This window comes from Notothenia rossii, assembly GCF_949606895.1.
Source record: "Notothenia rossii genome assembly, chromosome: 7".
In the NCBI taxonomy this organism is placed as follows: domain Eukaryota; kingdom Metazoa; phylum Chordata; class Actinopteri; order Perciformes; family Nototheniidae; genus Notothenia; species Notothenia rossii.
The window spans coordinates 42,389,754-42,404,357 of record NC_136905.1 but is presented as its reverse complement, the minus strand read 5'-3'; the positions used below and the strand labels follow the sequence as shown (position 1 = coordinate 42,404,357).

General features: G+C 41.2%; 1 protein-coding gene across 2 annotated transcripts in view; it reads right to left on the bottom strand.

Moving 5' to 3' along the window:
* LOC307013659 (uncharacterized protein) overlaps positions 1-14,604 on the bottom strand; it is a 467,775-nt gene that overhangs the window by 326,833 nt on the left and 126,338 nt on the right. The window lies entirely within an intron of this gene.

Below are 14,604 nucleotides of genomic sequence, written 5' to 3'. Positions count from 1 at the left end.
GTTCGGACGGAGCAGCTACAGGTTAGTTTAGCCTGATCGATCCAATCTCCATTCCGAAAACATGCATTTTAAACGTTTTTTTGCATGCCATCTTGTCTGCAGACAGTTTGAAATGTGTATTACAATTAAATCACGGTAGAATATGTTCATTTTTTTGTAGTCTACCATAGTACCTTCATGGATATAAGCCTGAATATTCGAATTGCTCTAATCGCTCGAGTTTCAGGTTTCACCGCGGCTGTCAGCTGTGTTTACTCCTGTCATTCAAACAAGACGTGCTGGAGAGGGGGCGGGGCTTATATCCATGCAAATACTTTGGTAGATACCAACTACAACAAAATGAACATATTGTTATGCATTATGAAAGTGGTTGCATGTCAACACACATTTTATTTTTCACCTTGCATCACCTCAAGGCAGCATTTAACATTGTATATTTTATTTACAATATCAAACCTTCTCCTCCAGAACGAATGGTCTATTTTCAATGTAAACTTTGTTAAGTTCAGTATTCTGGCATCTCATTTAAAAGCTAATAACACCCCACAGTGAAGGTCAACAGTCCCAGGTGAGGTGGGATTTGGAAAAAAGTGTTTAAGCAGTCTAGGCAAATCTGTCAGGAAAAGCTGCTCAGACTCTGAACCACAGGGACCGCACATTCCCCTCAGAATCACACCATTCACTCCCTTCACTTTCTGTTAGCTTACGTTCAATCAAATAGACTGGTTATATAAAAGTATAGTCTACACAGAACCACTTTCTACTCCTCCCTTCTTTCTCCTTTTTGGCCTTTGAATGTTATTTATAAATGAGTACATCAGGAACAGGTGTTAAAAGGCCCAATGTTTGATTGACATTGTGCTCTGCCTCTTGCAGCGCCAAATCAACTGGAGACCATGTAGTATGTTAATCTCAAATCAAATGTGCTGACATGCTCAGATAACCTTTGAATGTCAGCCTCTGGCATTTTACAGGCCCACTAACAAACTAGAGAGCCTTCCCTCTCAACTCATCAACAATTTCCTCCACTTTAATTGGCTTGTATCGCATTAAATCTTCCCAATTTATCCTAAAATGTCTCCTAAAGAGAGACTACTAATGCAGGGGAGCAATCTGCTTCAGACTCAGTGCCTTGAGGATGCAGATGGCTCTGGATCTACATGTAGGTACCTGCAGCTTATATCAGTCCTCATAACACAAATGAGATTGATATTGTTTTGGAGTAATAACAGAGTCGGACAGGTAGCATCTGAGCCTAATGGGGATTTATGCTGGAATCCAACACTGCACTCACAAATTGTCAAGTTGCAGCAGATGGATGGGCTCTGCTGGACTGTGAAGAGCCCCCCGACAGACCGGCCTGGCTCCTGCCTCATTGAGGCCCAATGATTCAGCACTGCGATGAGCAATGAGGCGGGTCAGCGCTGAATAGATGGGTCGTGGCCCCTGATGAAGACTGGAAGTGTGGGCTGCATTAAGCTAATATGAGGAGATGTTGCCTGGTCTTGTGTGGAATCACGTGGTAAGGGTTACTTTAAAAAATGATTCAGTTAAAATTACTAGTTAATTGTAAAATAATGTGATCAGTAACCTAATATGAGTATATCAAAATATAAAGTCGTGCAAATAAATACAAGAGAAAATTAAAAATAATAAATAAAGTAACCTAAGTATTTTATGTAAGACACCAAGATATTTAGGATAAAAAATGACTGTATTGATAGGAAAAGCTGCCTTTCATGAAGCATATCCAGGCAGCAGCCTACACACAAACCTACTACAGTTTAAAAAAGCAGAAATCAAATCTGAGCTGACAGAAAATGCTCCATTTTAGTTTAATACAGACAGTTAAGATCGCACACACTATGTCATGATGATACCTGCTGAATTAAAAACAGAACAAATGAAGCAAAGAAAGTGAAAACCACAAAGCAGATTCAGGCGTATAGATTCACTCTTGTATTTGTTCATGTAACTGTAAGGGAATAAAGTTACCTTTCTTTGTATCCTGATTTCGTAATCTAATTTAGTTATATCTGTTACTCCCAAAGCCTGTGTGGATGTGACCAAACCATAAAAATAAGAGATGACATATCATTAATCAAATACTGAAATCTTCCATTCCTAACTCAACAGAAAATAAAGAAAGTTGGACTAGCCCGAAGCAATAATAGCAATAAGTCAAATGAAATATAGCCATGTCTGGCATACATAATACTCTCTGTAAACAGGGCTCTGCCATAAATATCTCTCTGAAGCAGCGGGGACTGATTGGACCCAGCCCTGCGATTCTTCACTCTCACATTTCACTTCAATTTGACACGGACTCCGACGAACTGCTTGACCTATTTCGGTAACCCAGAGGTTCAAGACAGTGGAAGGAAAGGATGGGGAAGAAGAGGTTAACAATGTTGCTGCTGCAGTCAAAGTAGGCTGAGCTGACGGGGCGAGGGAACTGAAGGAAACAAGACGAAATGATGCATATTAAGTGAATTATCTCCAAGCTGAGAGCAACAGCGGCTGTGATCCAGTCAACAACCGCCCCCTTCATTTGGACTCCCTTCTCCAATGAATCCGATATGCATTTATACCGCAGCATTTCAAGTCCAAGCCCTGTCTGTTCTCATTGCCATGAGCTGATAATGGGGGCAGAGTTGGAGCTGTTTATGGGGGTGCTGGGCAGATCGCTGTGACAGTATGCCAGAGGTTGTGCCCTGTGATACAGAGGGCTGTAATGAGTAGCCTGTTTGCAGTATGTATGTAGTCTAGCCCTGGTCCTGGCTAATAGGTAATGAATTGATATGCAAAATGGGAACTCTCTGCCCCTCTGGGCCCAAAGACACAATGTGTGGTCAGACGAAAATGAATTTAACAAGATCTAATGCGACTTGGATGCATTGCCTGCTCCACTGTCTCCCATGTTTGTGTTTCTATTTTTGTCTCTCGCTTTCTTGTTCTGTCTTAATTTTTCATTGCCTTCACTCAGACTGAGAGATTCACAGAGACAGGTTTTAGATGTTCATACGTAGGTTGTTTATCTTAAATCCATCTGTGTGGTGTGGTTTGTAACCATTAAAAAGACACAGGAGCAACTTAGAAAATATCCTACCAATGTTCAAGAGTCCTCTGAAAGGGGGCGTCAGGTATTAATGCAGATGGTCATTGGTATTCTGATGATAATGCATGGGCTTCATGAGGCTGAGGTGTGCTGTTTAGCAGCATGTGGTATACCTAATTATACCTCTTACATATGGACACCCAAGAACACACTCACCTTGAGTTGCTGCTCTACTGCTGAACAGAAACACATCTCAGGTAGCATGCAATCTGAACAGTCTAAAACACAGGGTTAAGGCTGTACATTCTGGAACTGAAAAATAAAATGTTCACAGATGTATCGCAAAAAGGAAAATTATGAGTTCAAAAAGCCTTTTTATCCACCATTAGGAACTAATTAGTTTCTATTTTTGTGTATAGATCTGTATCTAACGAAGAGAGCAATGATTCTTTAAAGATGACTAATAACTCAAAGACATGCTGTGTACAGTATCTTGTTATTTCTGCCAGGAAATATTCTGCACATTTATGTAATATTCAGCTGTGCTTTGTATTTGAGCAGAACGAGAAAGCTTTATCTGGCTTCAGATGAAGATTTTAAACATGTGAACTGGTATCTAGCCAATCAATCGCATCAATCTCATGATCACATGTGAAATAGGGCTTGGTGACTTATGTGCAGCTTTTCTCTTTAAAGGGGCCCTATTATACTCATTTTCAGGTTCATATTTGTAGTCCCTCTACTCTGACATGTCTCCATGCTTTAATGTTCAAAAAGCTCTTTATTTCTCTCATACTGCCTGCGCTGCAGCACCTCTTTTCACCCTCTGTCTGAAACCAGCGCCCAGTCTGCTCTGATTGGTTAGCTGGCTGGCTCTGTTGTGATTGGTCAACCACTTAGAGATGTCCCGCCCCTTAGCCTTTTGTGTACAATGTGTTAGAGCGCTAGCCAACTCAAGCGCTATTGTTACAGATCTAAACAAAGGAGTCCAATGGAGGCGTTTCAGGGGGGGAGTGTGGGAGAGAAACTCCCTCTGGAGGAAACACAGGGATTTTAGCGTTTGCAGACCATTTACATGAAAAAACAACAGACGACAGGAAAGGGAAAACCCCAGAATAATAGGGCCTCTTTCATAACTCATCATCAGTAACATTATTATTCTCTTCTCCCCTCTGCTGCATCCTTCTATCCTAACTGACCTTCTGCCTACACAGTTAGTAATGCTTTTGTAATTTGCGACCAAATGTGATGCTTTTCTCACCGTCATGCAAACATGAAAGTGCACACTGGCCAGTAAAGATATTAGCATTATTGAAGTGTGTGTGTGTGAGTGTGTTGAGAGTTTTGTATTGTTCGCCTGTGAATGGTGGCAGGTGTTTGAAAGGTAAAAGTCCCTCTAATGAGCAGAGCAGCCCTTCTCAGACAGGGTTGGGAGGTGTTGGGTGGCTGTTTGTAGCAGTAAAGGTCACCTTCTCTGAATCTTGTCGGGCTTGCCACAGAAAACGGAATCCAGAAAGAAAGAGCTGAGACTTTAGTGAGGAAGTAAACTGATGAGCGGATCTGAAAGTTGTACCAGTATTGAATTATTATCCTAAAATTGACAATGGATGATACTTTATGCCAATATTAAGCAGTGCAAATACTTCTAGTAGTATTAGATGGTGCATATAGTACTTATTTGTGTTGAATAGGATCCAAATGTCAATTGTAGTACATTCTGAGATAAAAGATTAAGTAGAGGTTTTCTAGGTTCTAACAGCAAATTCAATACAATGCTAAGATTTCTCTGTACTGAGCTCTACCTCCTTTTGACTTAATTTCATAAAATCTATCTTCAGCCAACCTGGGAGCTACCGATCCACCACCCAGGTTTCAGCTTAGCAGCAGCACATTTGTATGCAGATAGGATTATTCACATTAAGACCCAGCATCTGTTTTATTGTTTAATAAAAACAGTTTTATTAGTGTAATCTTGCCTGCCCTTCACGGCTATTATTTAAAGTAAAAAGTCTTTTTTATGCTACAACTTTTTTTTAGAAAAGGGTATTTATAAGGGCTCATACCACCTGCATGAGCCTGGACAATTGAAGCAAACATTACTACATAGGTTAACAATCCCACAATTCCATGACGAGCCACAGAAAGATATGTTCAAACCTGTTATTAAGCCCCCAAAAAAAACCCGGCGGGTCTTTTTTTTTTTTTTTTACGACACTGTGTCTCAGGGCTTCTTAATATTTAAAAAGCTATGAATGTATCATACCCTCCTAACGGGAAGAAACTCAGCTAACTGATGATATGAACCATTTTTACCGAAACAAAACACAAGTCTCACAAGAAGGGTCTAAATGAGCCCTGAGCGAAAACATGCTAACGCACTTAGCAAAAACTCTAGGTATAAATCGATCAATATACTTATTGGATCTGCACAAACAAGCTTAGCTAACATCCTGAGATTCCACAGATTATAGAAATATAAGTACAAGGGTTAGGGTTAGGGTTAACCCCAAATCCAAGCTATGGTCCAAAAACCATAGTTTAGATTTATATTGCGCCTTTCATAAGACCCAATGTCGCTTTACAGAGAAGAACAGGAGTAGAAACATCTGTGTGTCAAATACAAATCTTAAAGGTCCAAACTAATTTTTTCAATAAGACAAAGGTCTGTTTATTACGGTCATTCAAACTTTTAAATAATTGCAACAAGATTCTTAACACGAGATTGCAAAATCAAAAATAATCTGAATGGAATGTTTTGCTTGGGGTTTTTTGTTGTTGTGTTTTACTTGTGGTTTGCTCCTCTTACTCCTCACTACTCTGTCTTTCCGTCTCTGCAGGGCTGGTGTGTGACAGGGGGGCGTGGCTGGTTTATTCCTGGCTGCAGATGAGGCACACCTGTCCTCACTCACATGATCAACCTGCTCTTTAAGAGCCTGACCCTCACCTCACTTCTCTGCCAGAGAATGACATGCTGTTCCGCGGTCCGGAGTGCCTTTCTGCAGCCTGGAGGCGTTGTTGTTTCACTTCGCAGTTTGTTTAGGAGTTCTTTTTGAGTTTTTGTCGGGAACGTTTTCCCGCAGCTTCGTTTTTGTACTTACTACGGCCAGCCAGCTCCCTGTCGTCCGTACCTGCCTTGGACTACCTTTTGTTTATTAAACACGTTGAAACTTTATTTTTGTCAGTGTCTGCTTGGGGTCCAAGTAGTATCCAAACGTCACACTGTATGCAGAAGTTTTCATTGTCATTGTTTCTGTGCTTGATCCCTCAGAGTCGCAGAGCTGCACAGTTATTAATAAAGGCAGCTGCACCCTCTTTCATTCAGCATTCCCATTATTGCTTTATAAATGTCTTGCCCCCTTCTGTGTCCACTGAGGTTCGTCAGGTCCAACACATCTTCAATACACTCCCCCTTTGCCTCATCATAAAATCTCACAAACACCAGCAACTGAGCATTGTCAGTGGTGTCAGTGGACTCATCCACAGCTAAGGAAATGAACTGTGCATTTTTTATTCCATCACAAAGCTGATTAATCAAATCACCAGCCAGTGTTTATGTTCTTCTGGTTGCTGTGGAATCTGAGAGGGGGATTTGCTTGATTTGACCTGTTATTTCCTTTTTTTGTTTGCCTTCAAACATGGTCTATATCACTTCAGTCATGCATTATTTTATACTGCAGCTATTATCCAGTGGAATGCCCTTACCTAGTAGCCTATTTCAATCAAAGTGGTTACTTTGTTTTGGCTGGGCAGTGTAGTTTTACACACCGTCTTATTTAACTTTCTCAGGACTTAAAACTGTTTTTTGGGGGCAGACCCCCTCAAAGAAAAAAATATATTTACACACGTAAGGTCATCATCTTAACAGTTTTGTATGCTCATCCGTGAGCAGAGCATCAAGTTGACATGTCGATTACAGCTGAATGCGGCGATAACCATTTTATTCAGCAAAACGCCTCACAAACTTATTAAGATCAACAGCTTTAGTGCGTTTTGACTCTTCTCTGTCATTGTAGACGGCAAATACCTCATTCCTTCAGTACTTGGGTCAGAATGCTTCTCATTTTGCGCCGTCCCGTTCAAATGAAATCACCGCCAATCACCACGCTCGCGCCAGGGCCGGAGGAGGAGTCACAAGACGTGCGTCTTGTGCTGCATTCACTTACACTCGGACATTAGATACTTTCTCTCATAAATGTCCGATGAGCCATAACTTTTCTTTCAAAACAAAGCTGCCACCTGGGGTGGCAGCTGGGGTGGCAAGGCCTATGTTTAGGGTGGCAGTTGCCACCCCATGCCACCCCGGTATGTGAAACTAGGCTACTAGCTACAGTACAGATGCAACTAGATGAGCTGTTAACTCTCGCTCTGACTTTTTTTTTTTTAAACACACACGCATTCCGCGAAGACCCGCCCTACTGTGCCTCTGATTCGCAGGCTGTCGGTGGGGGGAAAAAAACGCTGACGGGATGCTGAATGTGATTGGACTAATGCGTTGACAGACACACAGAGACAGTGTACATGCAAGTCGCTGTTTGCAGTGGACATAGCGGAGAATTTTGACTCGTTGCGTTGTGGCGATGTCTCGCAGATAACACAGATAATACATAGTATATAGTATAATTTGCTCAGAGTCCAGAGACAGTTGTGGTTCGGTCCGGATCCGGACCGGAGTCCGGACTTTGAGGATGCCTGATTTAGATGATTTTTATGAGACTTGTGTTTTGTTTTGGAAAAAATTGTTCATATTGTCAGTTAGCTGAGTTTCTTCCAGTTAATCTGGTATGACACATTAATAGCTTTTTCAATATTAAGAAGCCCTGAGACACAGTTTAGTGAAAAAAAGACCCGCAGCCCCCTCTACCGGGGGCTCTCGGGCTTAACAGGTTAGGGAAAGTTCTGGGAAGGCTGAATAGTCTTTTTTTTTAGGCTTTTGGTAAACACAGGACTTAGGAATTAGTATTGTTCATTTGATCTTGTGATTACTGTGCCCATATGCACAGTGAGATGGTCACAATTACATGCTAATGAATAAAGAAACTTTCCCAGACTGGGCTAACTAAAATGAGTTGAGGGTGTAGCAAAGGGTGGTGTGAAGCTGGCAGACGCTAACATCTCAACAGCAATGCTAATGAACCAGCCAACACCAGGGCTGCCTTTATGAGGCGGTTTATAACCCTCCATTTGTGGCAAAAGGCATTGTTTTATGAGAGTTTTATTGGAGCAATGAACGTGAAGGTCACAATAAGGAGACCTGGTGAGTCACTCATCTATAGTTTATTTGAGTAAAACTGCTGGAAAACAAGATATAAAGCCTCTCTGAAGCTGGATCTCTGCTCAAGGTGTCGCAGCAGTCCAGTCATAGCTGCAGGGTATCAGGGATCGGGATTATTAGGACTCAAATGCAGTTTAAAAAGGGAAGCATGTTTCAAAACAAAAGCGAGCTTTATTTAAACAAAGCTGTTGACATGAAAAAAAAAGACAAAAACCATGAATCATAAACAGGTAGCACACGGTAAGTGACAAACATGGAGAGTGAGAAAATACAACAAACCGACATGGAGCACAGAGGAAGACAAGACTAAATACACAGAAGGGTAATCACAGGACAAGACACAGCTGGGCAGGGGAGGCAGAAACACAAGGGCAACAGGTGAACACAATGAGACAATCAGACACAGGAGGGCAAACACAGGAAGGAAGACAAGACACAGGGAGAATATAACCATGACAAGACAGACAAAACAAAAATCGTGACAAAGGGTCAAAGTAAAAACTTAAGTGTCTGGTTGGACCTGTTCAACACTCTGTGGAAGTCATCATGCATTGTCAGCCCATGTTTTACTATTGTCAAATACATTATAAAATGAAGTCTAAACAGCAGAAAAGCAGTTTAACATACCCAAAGTTATCAACTCATGGTTTCCCATGCTTTGAGCAAGTTCACTCAAAATGAACTCAAACAATAAAGTAACAATAAATTAATGTGTGTTTTCTCACAATATAGCAGTGACTACTGTAGCAGCTAACCACAAGGTCAATTGCTGGTGGATGATATGCTAACACAGTTTATGCAACATTAGTACCACCACCGTCTCATAATTGATTGAGAGCATGTTGCATTTCTTTTGTTGATACTCTCAGCAAGGTTTTATAAAGGTTAAATAGGCAACACAACTATAACATCCATTTCCTCAAAAGAGCTTGTCTTGACAGTTTATAAATGACCAATGGGATCAGAATAGTTTAACGCTGATTGGCACAGCGAGCAAATCGGATTTTTGTATTGTTTTATTTTTCTAATATCATTGAAACACAAGGTCGCTTGTAATTTCTCAGATGTACTGTTCTTGTTGTAGTGAAACAGTATTTTTCAGAAGTTTCCATTCCGGGACCAGGGACCCCGCAGTTGAAAAGAGGAGGTCAAGAGAATACCAGCACGCTGAGGGCCTCGGTCCACAGTAGGTATCATTTCTTGCAGAAAGGGCAGGGGGGCGCTTGCTCCCCACACTTTTTGTTTTGTTGTATGACAGACTAGCATTCCCCCCTTGGATGTTATCATCTATTTGTGCTATTAATATTTGTTGACATTGTGTTTTCACTATTAGCACCAACCTGAAGTTGCTTGCTCTCACACTTTGTAATGAGCTTCAGCGCTAAATCTGACAGCTGTAGGACTATCAAATCACTCCCACAGGCACATCTGCCCTGTTTAAAACCAAAGGGCAGATGTGTGCAGATCTTTTAAAAGGGTTCATCCACACAAGGCTCCTGTTTTCAGGGTGTGTGCAGTTCAAATGCAGAGGTTTTCAGGGACATCAGAAGCAGTTTTGGCCCAGTGGTTAGAGCGTTAATCATCAGATCAAGGGGTGTTGGTGAACTCCAGTTCAAAACCTGCATCGGCCGCCACTGCGTCAGGCTGTTGTGTCCTTGGGCAAGACACTTCCCCGCATTTGCTCCTGTGGGTATGGTATGTCCACAGTAATGACATTTACATGTTTCATATGTGCAATTATGTAATTTTAAAGTGCTTTGAGCATCTGTAAAGGCGCTCTAATAAAAAATGTAATGCATTATTATTATTATTATTATTATTATCTTCACCAGGTCTGCAGTATGTTTCAAGCACTCCAGCATCGTTCCTGTCCCCAAAAAGTCTAAAATGTGTGCTTTGCGTACACAGGCACTGAGAAAGTAAGTATTAACAGCAGATGGCCTTTTGTCCTGTACATTTGCAAGTTTTCAGAGAAAATATAGTAATGTTAACCCCACTCCAGTAATGAGGTGTTATTATTTACACTCTGGCACAGGGTGAACCTGAGCAAACCTGAAGCAACATTTTATTATTAACCCGACCAAATTTCACAGCTAGCCAGTGTCACTGGCAGTTTTTAGCCCTTCTGATACAAAGCAGGAGTGTTTTATGGCTCCACACAGAAACAGTGAGGGCAGAACCCTATAGCCTGTGAAAAGGAGACATTACAGCACTTAGAGCCTGCCATTATCCTCCTGCAAAGACAACCTTTATCTCAACCACACACTCACACACCTCTGTGAACAGTATTGAGTCCTACAGCACCATTATCATTACACACATGTTAATCATTCAGAAAAAAATCAATACTATACATTTGAACTGGTGTGAGTGATTTGACCATACACAATAATGTGTTTTAAATTGATAACATCGTATTGAATGCACTTTACTCAGGGTAATATTTATAGGATATTAGAGAGCTGATAAAAGCAGTCCAAACCCTTTGCCTCACTCACTCGTGTGAGATCAAGTCTATTAAAATGTAATTGCGGCAGTGAGTGTAAACACGCTGAGTGAGCAACAACAGATGCATGCATGCATATATTATCACCCTCGCCCTCACACACTGTATCTGATGACTATGATGCAGATAAACCTGATTGGACCTTTTATGGTTGTGTAAATGCCTGAAAGATTGATGCGTTTGCATGTAAAGCCCCCATAGTTTAACTGTGTCCTTGTGTTATGAGCATATGGATATCCTATGACATTATGTGGCATTATCTGATCAATACACTACTACCAAAGCTCTGTAATGGTTCTCAGGGAAAAGTCATTACTCGTCAGCTGAGGCATGAAGAAGTGAGGATGTTATTAAAATTAAGAACATTTACATGAGATAATTGACAATGTCAGTGATCATGTTTTGTCTCTGCTGCATATTCATCCAAATGAACATAATCTGCTGATGGCCTGAATCCAATAACGCCTGTGAAAGTGCACATTGGCTCAGTATTATGTGCCATTTTCAGACATTGCCAGTCTATTGAGCATTTACTGGATCTTTAGTCTATTCGTCTCTCAGCTCCTGCAACGACTCCCGCCATCTCAGAGTGACCTCAAGGTCCTTTCTTTAAATGCATTTGCAGTTACATTTGATTGGAAGTATTGATCTGGGCCTTATTGTTGTTGCACAATGTTATATTGATGGTGTATGAAGCATAGCCAGTGTGATTGAGTGGTAGCATTGTGACAGCCTTATCAACCTGAACAAAAGTCAAGCTGCTGGAAAATCCATAAGCGGATCTGACTCTGAACAAGCGCTCAGCATTGCACATCTGAATTGATTCATCATTAGCAATCAATATCTTTTGATGCAGCGTTGAGTTTCCTCATCATTCTCAGTCATTTGTCATCTGTTTCTGCAGGCTGTGGTTTCTCCAGCCGGATTCACCTGGTGAGAAGGAAACCGCTGATGAAGGACATTCAGGCCTGTAAAGTGGCTCAATGCAGATTAAATCTGACTCAACGTGTCCAGAGGGGCAAGAAGCCAGTCTTTATTTCTCCCTTATTGATCGAGAGATCTGATGAAGCACCAGTGGCGGTTCTAGAACATTTTACATGGGGTGGCAAAGGGGGGGCAAGAGGTCATGCCAGGGTGGCATGGGAGGGCAGACAGTACGTGGTATTTTATACTGCATGTAACCTATTTATTGTTAAATCATGCCCTAACACAAGTGTTCTTAATGCACAAGAGAAACAAGGTGTTCAGACAAACAAACTGAAATAAAGTATAAAACAGCAGAACATACTCATGATGCCCTAGAAATCTGTTTACTGTAAGTACAGTAAAAGTACTTAGTTATAATTAAGTACACAAATGACATCACCCATCTCTTAAGAGAGCAAAAGGTGACCTGTGCAGGAACACATTTCAATCAATATTTGTCAATGCTAAGAGCTGCTAGATTGTGCTGCTGTAATGGAATATGTATGCAAGGAGAATAAAAACATACAATGTGGTCCAGCTGGAGTCTCATCTGCCTCCTGATCCCTGCCTCTGTCCCTCTTTCTGACACTTCATCTTTATTCCTCACATACATTTCTTATTCTTCACTAATGTCTTCATCTCCTCCTCTTCCTCCTGCTCTGACCCTCCTGGTCTCTTCATCTCTCTTTTCCTTTTCCTCTTTCTGTTTGTCCTGATCTCTTCTCAGATATGTATTTTTGTTGTTGTTGAATCACTCCAGCTACTCTGGCCTGTAAGAGTCTACTTGTGAAAAGCACTGGTACAAATGCTTATATAACACTTTAGGGCCATTTAGCTAATAAGTAGCATAGCCTATAATAAATATAAAATCAGAAAGTATTTATCAAACGCACAGGCAGTTGTCTTTAGATCCAGTTTAACGGTAAAGGACGTATCCTGGTTTCATTGATCTGGCCTCATTGCTGTGATGTGTAATGTACGTGGATGTAATAGTACCGCATAGTTTAGCAAAGTGATCGATCTCCCAGCTAGCGCTGTCTGTGTAGTATTTTGTAAGGCAACGCCTCAAACCGTGACCGTCTGTTAAACGCTATCGATTCAAACAGCAGCGTTTTATTAATATTTAGTTTCAAGCTCTCGTCTTTAGTAAAAACAAAACTAGTGGAAGGGGAAACGCTCCCAGGGGAAGCTGATCCACCTTCAGGTGCTGGGACAGCTCACTCCCTCTCTGCAGCTGTGTGAGCCGCGGTCTGTGTGAACGCCGCTCCGCAGTTTATGAGCTTACGAAATGAAGGACAATACTGTTCTTATTACGATAATATATATACTATTATTAATGGGAAATCATGTCATTCATGACAATATGCCCGCTGTATTTATAAATCGTGGTTTATTACAACTTTCCATGCTCGCTTCCGATGTTACACGACCGCTCCGAACAAAACAGCTTTCGCCGGTTAGTGACTTCACGCATGTCACGAGTAGAACACTTGTTGAATAATACACTACCTATATGGCTGATGTCGGACTCTGGAGACAGAATCGAGTGACAGTGAGTCATCAATAGACTTGGTGCACTTTCAAGAAGAGGAGGATTTTATTGAAGAGGATGCCGGTGTGGTGGAATCAGATCATGCGGGTGAGTCTAACGTGGTGGAACCATACCAGTTTGAGCCACAGTATTCAAGTAGCGGTAGAGATACAGACGGGAGCGAACTAGGGGGGGGATGATCCTGGATTTGGCGGAGATCCGATGCGGCAACAGAACACAGACTGGTATACATTTGACTTTAATTCATAGAGATTCTCAATAAATAGTAAATCAATAAAAATATATCGTAATGTAGCAGGCAAACTTGGCTCAGGCAACAGAACAGAGACTGGTATTATGGAGTCAGATTTGGGTCAATATTCTAGCGCGCAAAACAAGCTACTCACGAGCAGAAAATGTGCTTTTACACACGCATGAAATGACCCTCCTGCGCAGATTAAACCCCCACGAGCAGAGACAGCCCTCATGCTCCATCGCGGGAGTGTCAGCCTATGGAAAGCCAAAAGTGCCATAATACGGGGGTGAAAAAACGCGCGAACATACGGGGAGGTCCGTTTTTTCGCGCGAAAAAACGCGCGAACATACGGGGAGGTCCGTTTTTTCGCGTGAAAAAACGGGCCAATATACGGGCGAATGTTCGCGCGGTTTTTTATATGATAATGAGCCCCTCCTTCTGATTTCCTTAGCCAATAAGTTAAAAGTGTCTGTAACCAATCAGTGAAGGGTAAAGCCAGACCAAAACAATCTGTAGATGAAAAGTTCCTGACATGGTGAGGCTGTGCTGTAAATTGTGCATTATTCCAGATTCAGGGGACTAAGTATTAATTTGCCTTTGAATATAATAAATATATCAATCAATATATCAATATAACCTGCCTTCATTGTTTTTTTTAAATAAAATGGCATTACCCTTTTCCTTAAACCTCTGGAGTGTGAAGTGAAGGTATTTTCTCAATTTTTAGATGTCTCCTTAAATCCACTTTTAAATGTACTTCTTATAACATGGCATGGTGTTACATGTCAAAATGTTCAGTAGTCTCTGGTGTTGCTAGAAATGCAAATTCACTCACCTTAGAGCACTGTCTTATGAGAAACCTAGCTTAGAAATCCGATTTTTGGAAAACTTCAAAACTGTTGTGAAACACATATGTACTCATGTCATCCATTTTTTTTGGTGTTTCAGATTTTGTTCACCAAAGTCTTTGGTTCACAAAAGTAGTGAAATATATCAATTACACTATAAGCCTATA